Source organism: Alligator sinensis, unplaced genomic scaffold (genome assembly GCF_000455745.1).
Source record: "Alligator sinensis unplaced genomic scaffold, ASM45574v1 scaffold588_1, whole genome shotgun sequence".
NCBI classification, from domain to species: Eukaryota; Metazoa; Chordata; order Crocodylia; family Alligatoridae; genus Alligator; species Alligator sinensis.
Window position 1 is genome coordinate 174,830 of NW_005842244.1, and position 16,849 is coordinate 191,678.

The following is a 16,849-nucleotide window of genomic DNA, read 5'->3' on the forward strand; positions in this document are numbered from 1 at the left end:
CTAGATTTTTGTATACATCTCCAAAGCAACAGGAAGGTTTGATTTTAGCACACCTAAGTATACTTATACTAGCTTTCCTCTAGCTAGCAAAGGGACACATGAAGTGGCACAGGCTATAGCATGGCCAACCAGAATACGTACTCTCAGAGGATGCTGGGAATATATTGTGGTTGACAGTCCTTATGGAATTCATTCACATTGTTACTCATGCTAGCCCAGACAGGGAAGCCCACTGTAGCTACAATCATGTCTTCATTTTGCTGTGTAGCTATATCCTTTGAACACATCTGTATACCTGTTCTCATTCATTCTCTCTCTCTCTTTCCACCTTATCTGTCCCATTCCATGCTCTTCATCCATATTTTCCATGTTTTCCTGACTGCAAATGTAGCAGCCTGCACCTAGCCCTGCGTGGAAGTAGACAAGGGGTAAGAGGAAGACTTTTTCTCATTTTATGCAGCCATTTAGGGAACAGGTACAGCACTGATCCTTGAGCTGCTTATTGTGTACAGGGTCATGACACCACAGGGTTGACAGCAATACAAGAAAACCAGAAGTGGGGAGGAACAGAGGGAAAACACATGCTACGGACCAGGAAAAGTTTAGAAGTGGCTGCCATTATCTCCGTTCTTTCATAGTCTCTTGGAAGTCTAGTGTCTTCCAGATATGACAACTGGAGATTGCCACCAAGAAGACACACTTCTAGACTCTCTGCTACCAACCAAGGAGCCACAATTCTCCTCCCAAACTCTGCTTGGAATAGCAAATCTCCTTAAGGAGTTCAATATAGAATCCTAATTGTAGGACAACTGGCTACCACATCTGCTGGAGCAGTCTCAGAGGTGCTTTTAAATTACTTTCCTGGAAATGCAATGAGAACTGCCCTTCACAGGGGAACACCTCGTACAGAAGCCAGTTTCAGCAGCCTTACCGCAGCAGGGAGTTCCTCCTCTTCATGGGAATTTGAGACTGCCCCGGTACCCAGAATCCACCCCTGCTTTGTCACGTGAGCAGTGTAGGAAAGAGAGAGACCTCCCAAACCACGCTGTGCCCCAAAGCCTCCACATTCCACATTTCACTTTCAAAGCTGTAATGCCATATTCTTAAACCGTATTAATATCTTGCTGTTAAACAATATTATTTGCCCTAAACATCAGAGCCAATCCTGCAGGCCTCGCTGAGGCAAATTCCTCACTGCCGTCAGCAGAAGTTTTGCTTAAATAAAGGCAACAAGATCAGACCGATTGTAATTGCCTTGATAAAGTAGGTCAATGTTAGATACATCTCAGTGCTGTGGTACTTTGGCTTTTAATGGCTTCAAAAAGGTTTAATGTTTCGAGAAGTAAACTAAAACACTTAGTCAAATTAAGTATTTCCCTTAAGCTGTCAGCATTACTTGCATTGCCAAAGTGAATAGGATAAATTGGATTAGATGCTGTCTATGCCTCAAATCCTAATTGCAAAGGATCCAAAATTTAAAGTGATGCACAAAGGCAAAGCAAACACTACATTGTCTGCAGAGTAGCAGATCTCTCCGTTTACTGATTAGCCAAATGGTTTTAATAGCATGACTCATCTCTGAACAGAAGCATTGCATTACTATTGGCTCTGGTGTGACATGAGGTTTATGATAGCGTAGCACTCTGTCCCTGTACCATGAAAAGCTATACAACCTAGGGAATACCGTAACATTTCCAAGCACTGGATATACACTCTGATTCAACCGGACTAACTCGAGGCCAGACTAGATTACCAGGGACAATGCATTCTGAATTGTAGTCTGGAGAAAAATCAGCTGGGAATTTAGGCTGAAAAATACACTGAAAAAAGAAAAAGAAAAAAAACCATGCTAGAATACATATCCACATGAAGGGTTGGATGTTGGTTGTTAATGGGTAGGATAGTGATGTTCAGATCATAGACTGGGAGACTAGTGTGAAGTGGTACCAGTGGAGGAAGAACTTTATTGAAACAACCATAATCTAAACCAGCTTCTCCATCAGAGACAATGCGAATGATGGTGTCCATACAAGGACTATGTCCTATTCCACCTCTTAGAGAAACAAAAAACCCACACAGAACATAGAGATCAAAATCAAAATCAAACTCACAGGAGAACACACAGAAAGTAGAAAAGGTCACGAGATCCTTTCCTGAATAACAGTCTAAATAGATGCAAAAGCTGAGGACTTGGGGGAACAAAAGAAAAGCATGTGCATATGAAACCTGCGTAAATCCTGTACACAGGGGAGCCTGGATTTGGAAAAGTTTCACTCAGGTTATAGTCAGACAAACCAACCATAGACTGGTACACATGGTAAATTTGAAAGCTGCACTGCAAGGAAGTTAATGCTTCTCCATACAAAATAGTGCATTTTAAGTGTCTCCCATGCAAACCAGGGCATTATCAACTTTTACAGTATCTTCTGCGCAAAGACCCAAAGTTCTTTGCAAAGATTAATAAATTAAATACCATAACATTCCTAAAGGCTGCTTAGTAATGTATTATGGAGTCAGGGTTAGAAGCCTGTTTTCAAAAGTGTCAGCTGAATTTGCATGTATAAGTAATTCTTGTAAAAGTTGAGTGGCTACATTAGTTGGAACATGGGACTTTAAAGGGGCTCCTACATCATAACATCTAAGCAGCAATGTTATAAAATGCCTTTCAGAAACTGTTTAAGCTCCACCTGAAAAAAAGTAAGTATGGAGTTTTGTGCTCTTTCCTCCACTTTTATTAGAAGGCTGTAGCAAAACAACATTGCCTTCAATGACCAGAAACCATTTTTTAACCTAAAATTTATTCATGGTATATCTGCCTGGCTTCCCCCTGCCCTACACACCCCTTGCTGCTCACTGCTCAAGCAGGAATCCCCTCCTCCCTCCCTCCCATCTCCCAAAGCACAGACCCCAGGTGTGTGGTATGCTAGCTAATGCTGAGAGGTGTCTGTGTGTCTCTCTCCAATTTCACTGGGACAGGCAGACAGAACAGTGACCGCTTAGGGCTTTTTGGAGCTAATCAAAAGGTCAGCTGGTAAACTGATTAAGAAAAGTTTGACCTAATGGAGATAGGCTATTATTTTGCTGATGGGGTGCTTAACACTGCTATCAGCCCCTTGCTGGCTTGCTTGCCTGTCAGTTTGCTGCAGACAGTATAAAGAAGCAGGGAGGGAGATTGAAATGTTTTGTATCATCAACAGATGCATGCACTGCACCCCTCCTCCCCCTACCCCCACTTGCCTCCAAGTGCTAGCAGGGGGCTTGGGGCTGGCAACATTCCTGCCTCTTGAGCAGCCAGAAGGGAAAAGCCTGGGATGGTGCAGACAAACCTCCCTAATCAAAGCGTCCTGCACAGCCGTAGCCATGCCACCCCTCAGCTCAGCACTATACAAGGCAAGGGAGGGCTGCTCTGGCACGCCCCCTCCCCCCGGGCTTCTAGCCTCTGCCACTGCAGGCATGTGCCTGAATTTCCTCAGTACAGAGAAAGTATCTGTCCAATTACAAACCAGTTCAGCCCAGCCAGGTTCAACTAACCTGCAAAGATTGAATCAATTCAGGCTCAGGCTTTTTGAACGTCTGTCCCTAGCCATAACAAGATGAGCTTCTCCTTTCCCTAGGTCAACTTATTAGACCTTCTCTACCTCTGTTTCAGTTTGAATTCATCTTTCTGAAATAAGAGAGTGACCAGAATTGTGCATAATGTTCTTTTTAGCCAAGGTCTTTTTACCATGGCATAAATATGTCTCTGTTGTTTTGGAAATGCCCAACTAAACATAAGCTTTGGCTACTTAAAACCTCTCAAAGTCATATCCTACCTTTTCTCCACATAGGGTACCCCCCTCCCCACAAAGTATGGAAGAGTCAAAATTAGAAGATCCCTTAAAAAAAGTAGTGCTTGTGTTCATACAAGAAACTTGTGACAAAGCCAGGAGTAACCCTCTTTTGATTCTCAGTCACATGTAAGGTATTAGACGATAAAGGTCATGAGGAGGATCTAAGCTGTAAACCCAGTTCTAGTGTAGGCTGGAAAGTGTAGCTTGACCTGCACAACATTTTGACAAATACAAAAAAAATCTTTTTCAACCAATCTTCCACAAAAAGTTTTTGGGTTTTGGCAAAAAACTCAAACACTAAAACAAATTCATTCAAAAGACAAAAATATTTCATTTTTGACAAAAAAGAGCAGAAAATGAGAGGCTTTTGACTACAAAAGAAAGTATTTAATTGAAATCCTAAGATTTTATAATAAAAGTTTTTAAGAAAAAAAAATAACTAGTCCCACATGGTTCCTTCAAGATAGCTCAAAAAGAATGGGGACAAAAAAGAAAAAAAGAAAAATAGACCAGAGATTTCTATTTAGTATATATATGTCCATTTAAGAGCATAATTTGTCTTTTATAATAGGAGATTCTGTTTAGTACAAGAGTTTAGTCCCAGAAGTCAACAGCATTATAAAGTGAGCAATTTTATAGCTCAACTTAAAATGTATATGTCCCACAGTACACAGAATAACATCAGTATGTGGGAATCTATGCTGTAGCAGCCAGTTCAATAGACTGAGTGGGCCTCACTGACTCATAGGTTACCATTTTTCATTTCAGAACAGCCACTCTTAAAAGCAGCTGCACCTTTAAGAAAATAACAGCTCCACAAAAACCAGAGGGATCTCACATAATACAGCTTCAGAAAATCCAAGAGAAGGCAAAAGACCCCAACTTCCACCAGAACTCGCTGCAGCTGGTCTTGGGGTGGAGATCTATTATTTAACAGTAACTAGGAGGCACTAACTGACAAACCAGTGCTCACTTGGAAGAATATACAGACAGCCAATGCAAAATTGGCAATGGTTTGGGTACCCATTCTGCTCACAGGATGAGTACCTGTGTCCTTGGGAGAAAGTAGAGCAGCAGAGAAAGTAGTTGCCTATTCCAGAGGCTGCTACAGTCCCGGGTGGGGGGAGAAGGATGGTGAGGAGGGGGGAAAGAAATGAGGAAAGTAGGTGGTTTTGAACTTGAAAGGAAGATTAACCTATTGAAGCAGTGCTCTTCTCCAGGCTGATGGCTTGAACAATAATCTGCTAAGCTTGAAATCTGTACAGCAATAGCATACTTGCCGCTGTGCAAAAGAATTGAATGATAACGTGCCGGACACTAGAGCCAAAATTACTGAGAAACATGACTTTTTTTTTTTTTGAGCTGTAGTTGAAGTATTTTTAAAAGACAGGAGGCTTTTGATGTTCTTTACTGTGGCAGAAGCTGCATAAGAAGAAGAGGTGGGGGAACTTTCTGATACTGTTTAGGGTATATACACACACACACAGTTTCAAAGTAGATCAGAGGAGTCAGACAAGCGAGAAATTATACTGAAAATGCAACATTCGAATTTCAGTTTGACTTAAAATGGTCAAGAAAAGAACAATTTAGAATCAGGCAGCTGCTTCCACTATCATGATCTCCTGCTCCATCCATGTAACTCAGTGCAAGTGGCACAGCGAGCAGTTTGGGCAGAAATACAATCCATCACCCATGTTAGCAGACAATTGACAGCCTGTTTCAGACAAATAAACCAAAACACCCACACCCCAATGATACAATATTGTGTCAGTACACATTTGTGACCATTACACCACTGTAGTCATGAGTGGGGTTGGGAGGAGTGTCTCCGTGTCTAGGTCAGTGTGCCCGAGCTGGGATGTTCCCAAGTATGTTCCACCTACTTGCACCCCCTCGTACACTCCAGAGCCAGAAAGCCACTGGTGAGGCTGCTCTAAGATGGTCTCTAAAGGCCTCCCTTGGGCATGTCAGAGATTGATGAATTGACTTTGGGCTCTAGGGACAACTCTGGGGAAGCCTCACTGGAGTATTTCCAGGAAGTAGGAATGGGTGCATGGGGCATGATCAGGGAAGTCCTGGCTGGGACATACTGAAAAAACTATGAAAGATCAAAATTGTCATAATACTGTAATGGATGTAGAAGACATATCTCTGAATAACATCGAGTTGGAAGAATGCATCTACTGTGCCTCCAGTCTTTTGAATCACCCCATGTGCTGGAGCACAGGCAATCATGTATGCCAGTTCAGTGTCATTGCTATCAACGTCTGTAGCATAAAGGTATTCTGTGGTGATAGCAACAATTCCTCCCTCTGGGCACTCCAGTCTTGACTTCAAACCTACCTGTATCTCAGGGGGCTCATCATTAACTGGTATAATCTTGAAAGAATAGGAAAGGGATAGTAACACTTCACTTATAATTAGAAGCCAAAACCAAAAAAAAAACAGTGTTGCTCTTTTTTTCTAACAAAAGTTTATTTCCCCCATCGCCACTCTTTAGGAACTCATGCAATAAACAAATTATCTTAACGGGTGCCACTCCGATATCTCCATTTAGCATATTTCATACCTGATCCATGATAGTTATCATTTGCTGTCTGTACCGATTATTTATGGCCAGTTATTCAGTACTCTAGAAATAGGGGTCTACCAGAAACTCGTGGTACTGATGTTTTTGTTCCTGGCAGCACGAGATTGAACTAATTCTGGGTATTCTCCTCCCAGAGTCCAATTATGTTAACATTTTTCAGATTACAGAGCAAATCAAGTGTTTAAATATAGTCTAAAATGTAACTTCAGGGAGGAATACACACACACACTACACACACACACACACACACACACATATATACACATGTTAATGAACTATCATATAAATAGTTCGTTTCCATCAGCCTGCTAAAGAGCAAATACATATAGCAGAGGACTTTACAAAGATTATTTTGCATATTGTAGAGTTGTTAATATTTCATAGTTAAAATGGAAGCCTGGATGTAGCTTTATGACCTATTTTCTCCCTCCCACTCCTTCAGACTTTTATTGGAGAAGATGGTGAGGAACGGGGAAGAGAATTCAGTGGGAGGGAAAAAAATTGGTTGCTTTCTTAATATTAAATCTTAACTCTTTCCTGCCTTTCTAATATTTAACTCCATCATCATCAGAGTTGTTGTTTTACCTTGAACTCTGATGGCATGTTTTCCAACTGCTTCTGTGACTGCCCCTCTTGTAAAGGAGTCTCTCCATGGTGGGACCCTCTAGCTACAGTGTACCATGGCCAGGGAATCTGGCACCTGAAGGAGTATGCGAGTGGGAAGCACCTGAACTATAAATCCCAATCGGTATTATTGCAGCATATCCGGCTCAAAATAGCCACGTTTTGGACAAAAAAGTTTAAACTTTTGAATTTCTGCTAAAAAGGCAAAATTTTAAATACATGCACACACATGCGTAAGTACACACACACAAGCAAATCAAACTCAGCTAAGGATTCAGTACTAAAGTTCACTGCACTAATCCCCAAAGGCATGTTACGTGATGTAACAAAAGTTATGAAGTTTCTAACTTTACAAGTGAAATAGTGTTTTGTAAAACTACAAAGAATATTATAGAACAAGAACCAAAGCATGTAAGAAGCAACCGCTTAACTTTTTTTGAAGTGCTAAAATTGGGGCCTAGTGCAACTACATTTACCTGTGGGAAATCAATCTAAGCAAGGCTAAGGAGAATATTGATAGTGGTTTTAAAGAGGTGAGTTTCAATTCATGATATTTTGAAAAGGTCCAATATTAAGAGCAAAGGAGAAAATTAAAATGCCCTTCCCACTTCCACCTATTTGTAGATTCCCAGACCGAATGTAGGTGAACTGTAGGCCCCAGGAGCAAATTCTGAACTTCAGTAATTTCAACTCCATGGGCACCTCTACATGAGATGTTTACTGCAGAGCTGCCTAATTAGCTCCAGAGTAAAATCTCCATGACTACGTGAGGTCCTATTAGGCCACAGTAAACTAATAAAAATACATATACTATCTTCTGGTGGAGATCTTTAATGCACAGCAATGCACATGTAGATGCTGACCTGGCTGGCTCGAGCATAAGGGTGCTTCAGTGTGGGGGGCTGTCTGCTGGCTAGCCCCACTGGAGCACCCTCACACCCCAGCCAGCCCTTCCACAGCACATTGAGCCAGGTCAGAGCAGTCCCAGGCTGGCAGGCTGACTCCCTGGTCTCCCTGTGAGCTGGGGCTGCTTTGACCCAGCTCAACGTGCTGTGGTCCCAGGCACATGTGTAACCACAGCACTCGGAAGCAATAAACTCCACCATGATATGCACCAGAGTTTATTGTTTTGCATTAATTGCATGTGTACTCATGCCCCATATGTAGGCAGTTAAGCATGTGTATTAGTTTTTGTGGGATCAGAGCTTGCTCATTAATAACCTGGAATTTCTTACAGTCATTTCACCCAGGAGTTGGACTCTGTCTAAATAGAAATCTTTCCGGGAATCTGGTAAAAAGATTGATGAAAATTAAAAATCTACTTAGTGAAGCTGAAGTAACCAATATGTGATTAATACTTTCCAATTATATTTCAGTACAGTACATTGCTGAGTTTGTTATTACCTGCACTCTTAACACTCCATCTGCAGTGTTAAATCCATCTGTTGCTGAAAATATGACTATATCTTCAAGGGTTTCTGAATCATCATGTTGGTACCTTTAACATAATTATAATGAAAAGTGATATTCATTATCTAGCGGAAATTAGAAACCTATAAATAGTAGCTGGGGTGGGGGAAGGGGAAAGGACGAAGGTCCAGCTATGCCCACCTCTTGCAAATTTGATTGTGTGGGTTGCTCCCATTTGATTTTAGCATATTGGGCCATATTCAGATTTAGCACAAATCAGCACAGTTAATGGGGCTACACTGATTTACACTCACTGAGAATCCAGCCTTAATAAGCATTATTAAGAGGTCAAAAGGAAGATGGTAGTTCATAGAATCACAGAGAAATAGGGCTGGAAGGGACCTCCACAGATCATCTAGTCCTACCCCCTGTCTAAGAGAATCATCCCTATCCAAATCATCCTATGCAATCCATAATCTAAACTCTACATAAGACTATCATCAATCCTGGCACAACACAGACCTTACACCCTAACCTGGCAGAAGTAAAGCAGGGGAGTCACAGCAGGTAACATCCTGCTTCTATGAAATGTTGTCAATATATCCTGAAGACATCCTGGGCAGAGGGCCATGCCCTCTGCTACAGAGAAAGGCAAAAATCCCCATGGTCCATACCAACCTGACCATAGGGTAAAATTCCTCCCTGACCCCAAATATGGTGATTGGTCTGACCCTGTGTGTTGGGTCAAGCCAGGAACCTCCAGCTTTGGTTTCAGCAGGCCCATTGGCACATCCTAGTCAAAGATCCCAGCCTTGGCTGTAGCCAACATCCAATGTCTCTGAAGAAGGCTTAAAAACACCCTGACACATACAGCAGAAAGTGGGGTTAGGAGCAACCTGCAAGGCCCAGAAGCATGAGCAATCCCCCTGGTAGAACACTGGCATAGTTACACCGAGATCATCCTCTTGAACACCTCCCGTGATGAAGAGTCCACAACTTCCCTAGGCAGCCTACTCCACTGCTTCACTGTTCTAACAATGAAGACATTTTTCCAAATATCCAATCTAAATTTTGTTGCAACGTCAAGCCATTGGTCCATGTCCTACTCTCTGCAGCAAGAGAGAAAAGGTGCTTCTTCTCCTCTTTTTGGCAGCCCTTCAAGTATTTGAAGATTACTATCAAGTCCCCTCTTAAGTGTCTTTTCTACAAGCTGAACACCTTGCTCCTAGCTAGAGGTGAGTTAGTGATGCACTTGGCTTCCATGACCACAATCTGCTCTTTGGTGAGAGAGGCAGCAAGCTGCTGGGAAGAGATAGCCTCCACCTCTCTCCACAGGGAAGGAGGCTCTTCTCAACCAAACTGGCTGACCTGCTCCATCGGGCTTTAAACTAAGCCCGCCGGGGGATGGGGGGACTACTGCCATTGCTGGCCCGCTGAGCAACTCTTGCAAAGCCAGCAGGTCAAGGCATTTAAGGGATCCTACACCTGCCCCAGCCCTGGATCAATCTGTGGCCCCCAAGGGGACACTTTCCTGCCTGTACACGAATACTAGAAGCCTGGGGAATAAGCTTGGGGAATTTGTCCTCCTGCTTAACACAAATAATTATGGTGTCATAGGGATAACGGAGACCTGGTGGGACTCCACCCATGACTGGACCACAGGTATAGATGGCTATACCCTGTACAGGAGGGATCAAGTGGACAAAAGGGGCAGGGGTATAGCTCTCTATGTGAAGGAGAGCTACACATCCCTGCAAGCCAATATTGGCAACCAGGGTGGACAACTGGAGATCCCCTGGGTTAAAATCCACGGGGAACATGGCACAGGGGACACAACGGTGGGAGTCTACTACAGACCTCCCACCCAAAGTCAAGAGCTTGACCAGGAGTTCACCAGGGAATTGGCTGAGGCCGCACACTCCCGGTGTAGACTTCAACTACCCAGACATCTTGTGGGAAGAGCGCTCGGCTAAATCCGAGCGATCGCAAAGCTTCCTCTTGTGCGTGGATGACCTCTATCTGATTCAAGAAGTCTATGGGCCAACGAGAGGTAAAGCACTGCTTGACCTGGTACTGGCAACTGGGGACAACCTAATCTGTGATGTAATGATTGAAGGGAAGTTGGGTGACAGTGACCATGAGCTGATCACCTTCACCATCTACCGTAAAGCTGGCAAGTCAGTCAGTAATACAGAAGTCCTCAAATTCAGGAAAGCTGACTTTGACAAGCTAAGGAGACTTGTCAGTGAGGCCCTAAAGGGCCACAACCCAAAGGGGAGGCTCCTCAAAGGAGCGATCCTCGATGCACAAGCAAAGTCTATCCCGTCTCAGAGGAAAGGCAGCAGAAGGGCACAGCAGCCCCCCTGGCTCTCCAGAGAACTAGCAGACCTCCTGTGGCTAAAAAGAAAGGCCTACAAAGGATGGAGGACGGGATCCACCTCCAAGGAGGAATATTCTCCCCTTGTACTCAGCCTTGGTGAGGCTGCAGCTGGAGCATCGCGTCCAGTTTGGGGCTCCAAAATTCAAAAAGGATGTGGAGAAGCTTGAGAGAGTCCAGAGAAGAGCCACGTGCATGATCAGAGGTCAGAAAAACAGACCTTACGATGACAGGCTGAGAGCTATGGGGTTCTTTAGCCTGGAAAAGCGCAGGCTCAGAGGTGATCTGGTGGGCACCTATAAGTTTATCAGGGATGACCACCAGTATCTGAGGGAACGTTTGTTCACCAGAGCGCCCCAAGGGATGACAAGGTCAAACGGTTATAAACTACTGCAAGACTGTTTCAGGCTGGACATAAGGAAGAATTTCTTTACTGTCTGAGCCCCCAGGGCCTGGAATGGTCTGCCATCGGAGGTGGTTCAAGCACCCACATTGAATGCCTTCAAGAGAAATTTGGATGCTTATCTTGCTGGGATCCTATGACACCAGCTGACTTCCTGCGCCTGGGGCAGGGGGCTGGACTCGATGATCTTCCGAGGTCCCTTCCCACCCTAATGTCTATAAAATCTATGTCTAAATCAGCAGGCCCAGATGATCTTTATCCAAGGGTACTGAAGGAATTGGCTGGTGTCATAGCAGAGCCACTGGCATGGCTGTTTGAGCACTCCTGGTGCTCCGGTCAGGTCCCAGAGGATTGGAAAAGGACCAACGTGGTCCCTATTTTCAAGAATAGGAGGAAGGAGGATCTGGGTAACTATAGTCTCACTTCTATCCTCGGGAAAACCTTTGAAAAAATTATTAAGGATCACATTTGTGGAAGTCGCGTGGGAAAAACAATGCTGAAGGGCAACCAGCACTGATATATAGGAGGTAGATCCTGCCTGAATAACCTTGTTTCTTTTTATGACCAGGTCACAAAATGTTTAGAATCATCTACTTGGATTTTAAGAAAGCCTTCAATACAGTATCTCATGCTATTCTCACAGATAAACTGAGAAGCTGTGATGTAGATGATTACATAGTCAGATCGGTGGCAATTTGGCTTAGGGGTCACACCCACAGAGTAGTGGTGAGTATCGACCTGAAAAGGTGTGGGCAGTGGAGTCCCACAGGGCTCGGTCCTGGACCTGTGCTGTTCAATGTCTTCATCAGTGACTAGGATGAGGGCGTGGAAAGCACTCTGTCCAAATTCACTGATGATACCAAAATATAGGGCAAAGTTAACACACTAGAGGGTAGGGAATGAATCCAGGTGGATCTGGACAGGTTGGAAATGTGGGTGTAACAGAATTGGATGCAGTTCAACAAGGACAAGTGCAAGGTGCTGCACCTATGGAAAAGGAATCACCAGCACGTTTACAAGCTGGGGGAGGACCTTCTCTGCAGCACAGCAGCGGAAAGGGATCATGGAGTCATTGCTGACACCAAGATGAACATGAGTTGTCAACGTGATGAAGCGATCAGTAAAATCTAATCACACTTTATCATATATTAGCAGGTACATGACAAACAGGTCCAGGGAGGTGATACTTCTCCTCTATTCAACATTGGTCAGGCCACAGTTGGACTATTGTATACAGTTTTGGGTGCCACACTTCAAGGGGATGTGAACAACCTTGAGAGGGTTCAGAGGAGGTCACTCATATGGTTAGGGGCTTGCAGGCAAAGCCCTACAAGGAGAGGCTGAGGGACCTTAATCTCTTCAGCATCCACAATAGAAGGCTGAGAGGTGATCTTGTGGCTACCTCCAAATTTATCAGGGGTGATGGGGTGGGGAGGAGCAGCAAAAAATAGGAGATACTCTGTTTACCAGGGCACCCCTTGGAGTAACTAGGAACAACAGCCATAAACTGATGGAGAGCAGATTTAAGTTAGACATCAGGAAAAACTTCTTTACAGTGAGGGTTGCCAAAATCTGGAATGGGCTTCCCGGGGAGGTGGTGCTCTCCCCTACTTTGGGGGTCTTTAAGAGGAGGCTAGACATGTACTTGGCTAGGGTCATCTGACCCCAATGCTCTTTTCTGCTCAGGGCAGGGGGTTGGACTCGATCTGCTGAGGTCCCTTCTGACCCTAACATCTGTGAATCTATGAAAAAACAAATTAGTGACCATTTACCTAAAAGGACACTAAGTAATATCCTCTCAGTAGGGAATACTGAAAGGTAAAAACCTAATGCACTTCCTTTTATTGTAAAGAGATCTGAGAAGCAGCACATCCAACTCATCCTTTTTTACACTGCAAAATAATTCAGCTCAGTTTGACACAAGGGGCAAGCGTACATATCTGCAGGTGAGCTTATATAGCTTGGCGCACTGCTTCTGGAACCTACATAATGCATACAGTCTTCCCTCCTGTGCTGCCAAAGCCTACTAAAATTTTCACAGCCTCCCAGGAGTATTAGGCAGGGGGTCTTGTTCCACTGTAGGCAGGAGGGTCTGAAAACATAAGAGAAGCCTCCACATACAAACCTAGAATCAGACAATGCAAAAAAAAAAAAAAAAAATCACCTACAGGAATCACCTACACACCCATTAAAGGTACTGTCAAGTACTAGCTTGGTGCATATCTGAATACGGGTGATGTTGCCTGCATGCCTGGTCCACAAAAGATAAGAGGACCTTGATATTACTGTCAGCTGAAGCAGCTCTTCTCACACTCATTGGCAGCAGCCTGTATTTTTGGAGCTGAAATTACCCAAGTACTACCCTCCGCTCTCCATATGGATCTGTCATGGTAACTAACCACCAAATCCTCAGCTAAATAACAACCACCCTGCAGAATAAAAATACAAAGGAGACAAAGCCTTCCCCCGGAAAGTTGCCCTCTCTCAGCACAGCAAACAGAAAAAGAGCCCCAGAGAGACCACCTGGATCAGGAATGAATGCTCTCAGATAACGACATTACTGACTCTCTTCCTTGGGAAGGATTTAAAGGCTTGAAATTCACGTCGGTAGGATCCAAGTGTTCCAAGAGTCCCTGTTTTGGAGCTTAAAGCATTGCCAAAACCTAGCTGGCATGAATAACCATTATCTCCAGACCTCTGATGAAAAGCTTGTGCTAAAAAGGATGTAGAGTCCACTCAGTAAGACTAAAATTTGATGAAAGGTAGTTAGTCCTAGCAGGTGAGCCATAACATTTCTGACCTGCAGTCATGAATCAAACAGCAGGTAGAAAACCAATTTAGCAACATATCCTTTTCCATCATGGTGCTTATAAAATACAGTCTGTTTCATTGAGTAAAAGTGGAGATGGATAATGTAAAGTGCTGTTTAGATCATCTCTCGCTCAGCCTCTAACTGCAAGTAGAATGAAAAGCCGTCCTAATCTGCCTGCCCGGGAAAGGTTTGCTGCCTCTATATCCCTATATTGGCATCTAGTAATAGACACAGGGATGGTATGGGGTCTTTAGAAAGTCATTGACTACCCACTGTGACATGAAGAAGCTTATGTAGAAAGGTACCTTTCCTCCTCAGAGGAAGAGAGCTTGCCCCCTTGTTTGAATGTAGACAAAGAAACGATGGAAGCATGGCTTGCTTTTGTCCGAGATCTTTGAGTCATAACTTAAGCTGCTAAAAGTTGTCCCCCAGTACTCCAGCAAAGAGCTTTTTCTAATTGACACAAAACTTTTTCTTCCACTGGGGTGGTTTTTGAGGCTTATGGATCACTGGAAATGAGTTTACTTATTACTCTAAAGAATTCACAGGGCTAGTAGTCAGAAGGGCATAGTGAGATAAAGTGGGACTCTGAGCAAGAAAAAGATCAGAGTGTGGCTCCGAGCACAAATGCACATTAGATGAATTATGTCAGTTTTAAAGAAGTGGATAGAGGCCGGAAGTAAAAACAAGAGCATTTAATGTGCTTATTTAACCCCAATGTTATTTTCTTCTTACAAAGCTGTTACTGTTATTCTGGGAATGGTATCAGTGATCATTTTCTAACCCAAATCTGAGAAATCTTGTTAGTTATTAAAACTGCCTGAAAAAAAAAAAAAAAATCAATGAATTTTGCTTCTTTCTATTCATAACGCATGTGTGGGCAGATCAATTTTCTTAAATCGTTCATTATTTGCCATATCATTTTTTTCATTTGTTCAAAATTCTTTGTCCACCGCTTATTCACATGCTGTTCATTGTAACCATGTTCTGAGTTTCAGCTCTCCTGTACAAGCAGATCTCATGTCAGAATTCAGACACTGGACTAGAGAGCATAAGTCTGAGATGTAGGTGTCAAGTACCTAATTCAATTTACTTTCCACAAAAAAGTTTTCTAATACTTGCATAAAGTTTGCCCCTATGCAAGCAGTCCTGAAAGTAAACTTATTTACTAAGCTGTTTTCCCAAAACTATATACATAAATACCACAAATAAAAAGCTGAAACATATAGAATGAACAATTCAGTAGTATACATTTTTAACTAGTTCAGAAGAATGAGCACACTGGATAAGCCATGTGCTCAGACTTCGGCATGATTACTTGCCAAATAGTACCAGACCAATGCTTTGCCAGACAGTCATATATTCACACCCCATTCTTTCATTGCCTAGCATGTTGCCTATAAATACAGAAGTTGTAGTTCTGAATTAAGGAGAGACAAGCCAGTTTGGTCAACTGTTAACTGAAAGGCATGAGAGGTAGAACTTGCTGGTTCCCATCTTTGGCTGAAGAACAGTCATGCAGAACAAGCCCAATGCAGAGAGCCAAACACCTCTCCCTTTGATGGAGAACAGCTGTTCTTTTTAAGTCAGGTAGAAATTAGAAGCCATGCAGAGTGCAAAGGGCTTTAAAAAGGCAGTGAGGGAAATTAGAGTAGTTTGGAAACCATTATGTCACAGTACTGGACTTCTTGGCTTAGTACTAATGACCTTTCTCCACTTGAATGCTGGAAAGATCTTAAAACCCGATGCAGCAACCAGGGAAAGGGGCTATATCATATCATAAAAACTAAAGAATTAATGGGTTGACTAAACCAAACAGCCAGGGCTGGACACAGGCATGGGTGAACCGGGACCCAGACAGAAAAGGGGCCCAAAATGGGTTTTTTTCTGTTTTCTGATTATTATTATTATTATCATCATCTCTGGCGAAGGGGGGCCCAATCCTAGAAATTTGCCCCAGGGCTCCAGGAGCCTAAGTAGAGTGCTGCAAACAGCTCAGGCAAAAAAAGCACACACTTAAAGCGAATTCATTGGAACCAGCTAGCCCCTTTGCCATTGATTCAATCCCTCAACACTCCTGTTTACTCTCAGATACTATGGCTGAAAGTCATTAAGAAGGCATTATGTCGGCAGATAATTAGGCTGGTTGATAAATACCTCTGGTGCTTCATCATCCACAGGCATCACTGTGATGTTAAAGTAGAGTCCAGCCACCACACCTCCCCGCTGGTCACCGATAGAAAACTCAAACTGTACAAACAGCGGGTCAGGGTCTCTCTCGCTCTGTTGGGGCATGTATGCAACCTTCAAATGTGTTACGGCATGCTGGTAGGAAAGAGAAGTGACGGCATCACACAGACCTCACAGATTTAATTTTCTGTTCTGCAATAAAAGCATCATTCAAAGTGTAGCACTCAATTCCTTTGGCATATCAATCATAACATGCCTTCTTTTCATGTGATCAGAGTGAATGAAAGCAAAGCAGTTCATGCAGCAGTTATCTCTTGATGTTCACACAGATGCACGGCAGAGGGTTTGCATGTTTTTGAAACGCAAGGACAAGGATTATCAAGGAGCAAATGACTTGGATTAACCAAATTTACATCAGACCCAGTTCATCCTTGATATAACTCAACTGAAAACAGTGATTTTTGCTCCAGGGGTTAACAACCCCCCTGACACACACACACACATTACAGAACAGGACAACTAAGTGTGAAAGTCATGCTGGTAATGCACAGGACTTGGGTGCTTAACTTCTCATTTATTTCTCTGAAAAAATCTCCCCCTAAAGCCTATGATA

General features: G+C 43.3%; 1 pseudogene; it reads right to left on the reverse strand.

The window, feature by feature from the left end:
* Positions 1 to 16,849, reverse strand: part of LOC102385040 — a 119,296-nt pseudogene that overhangs the window by 85,912 nt on the left and 16,535 nt on the right.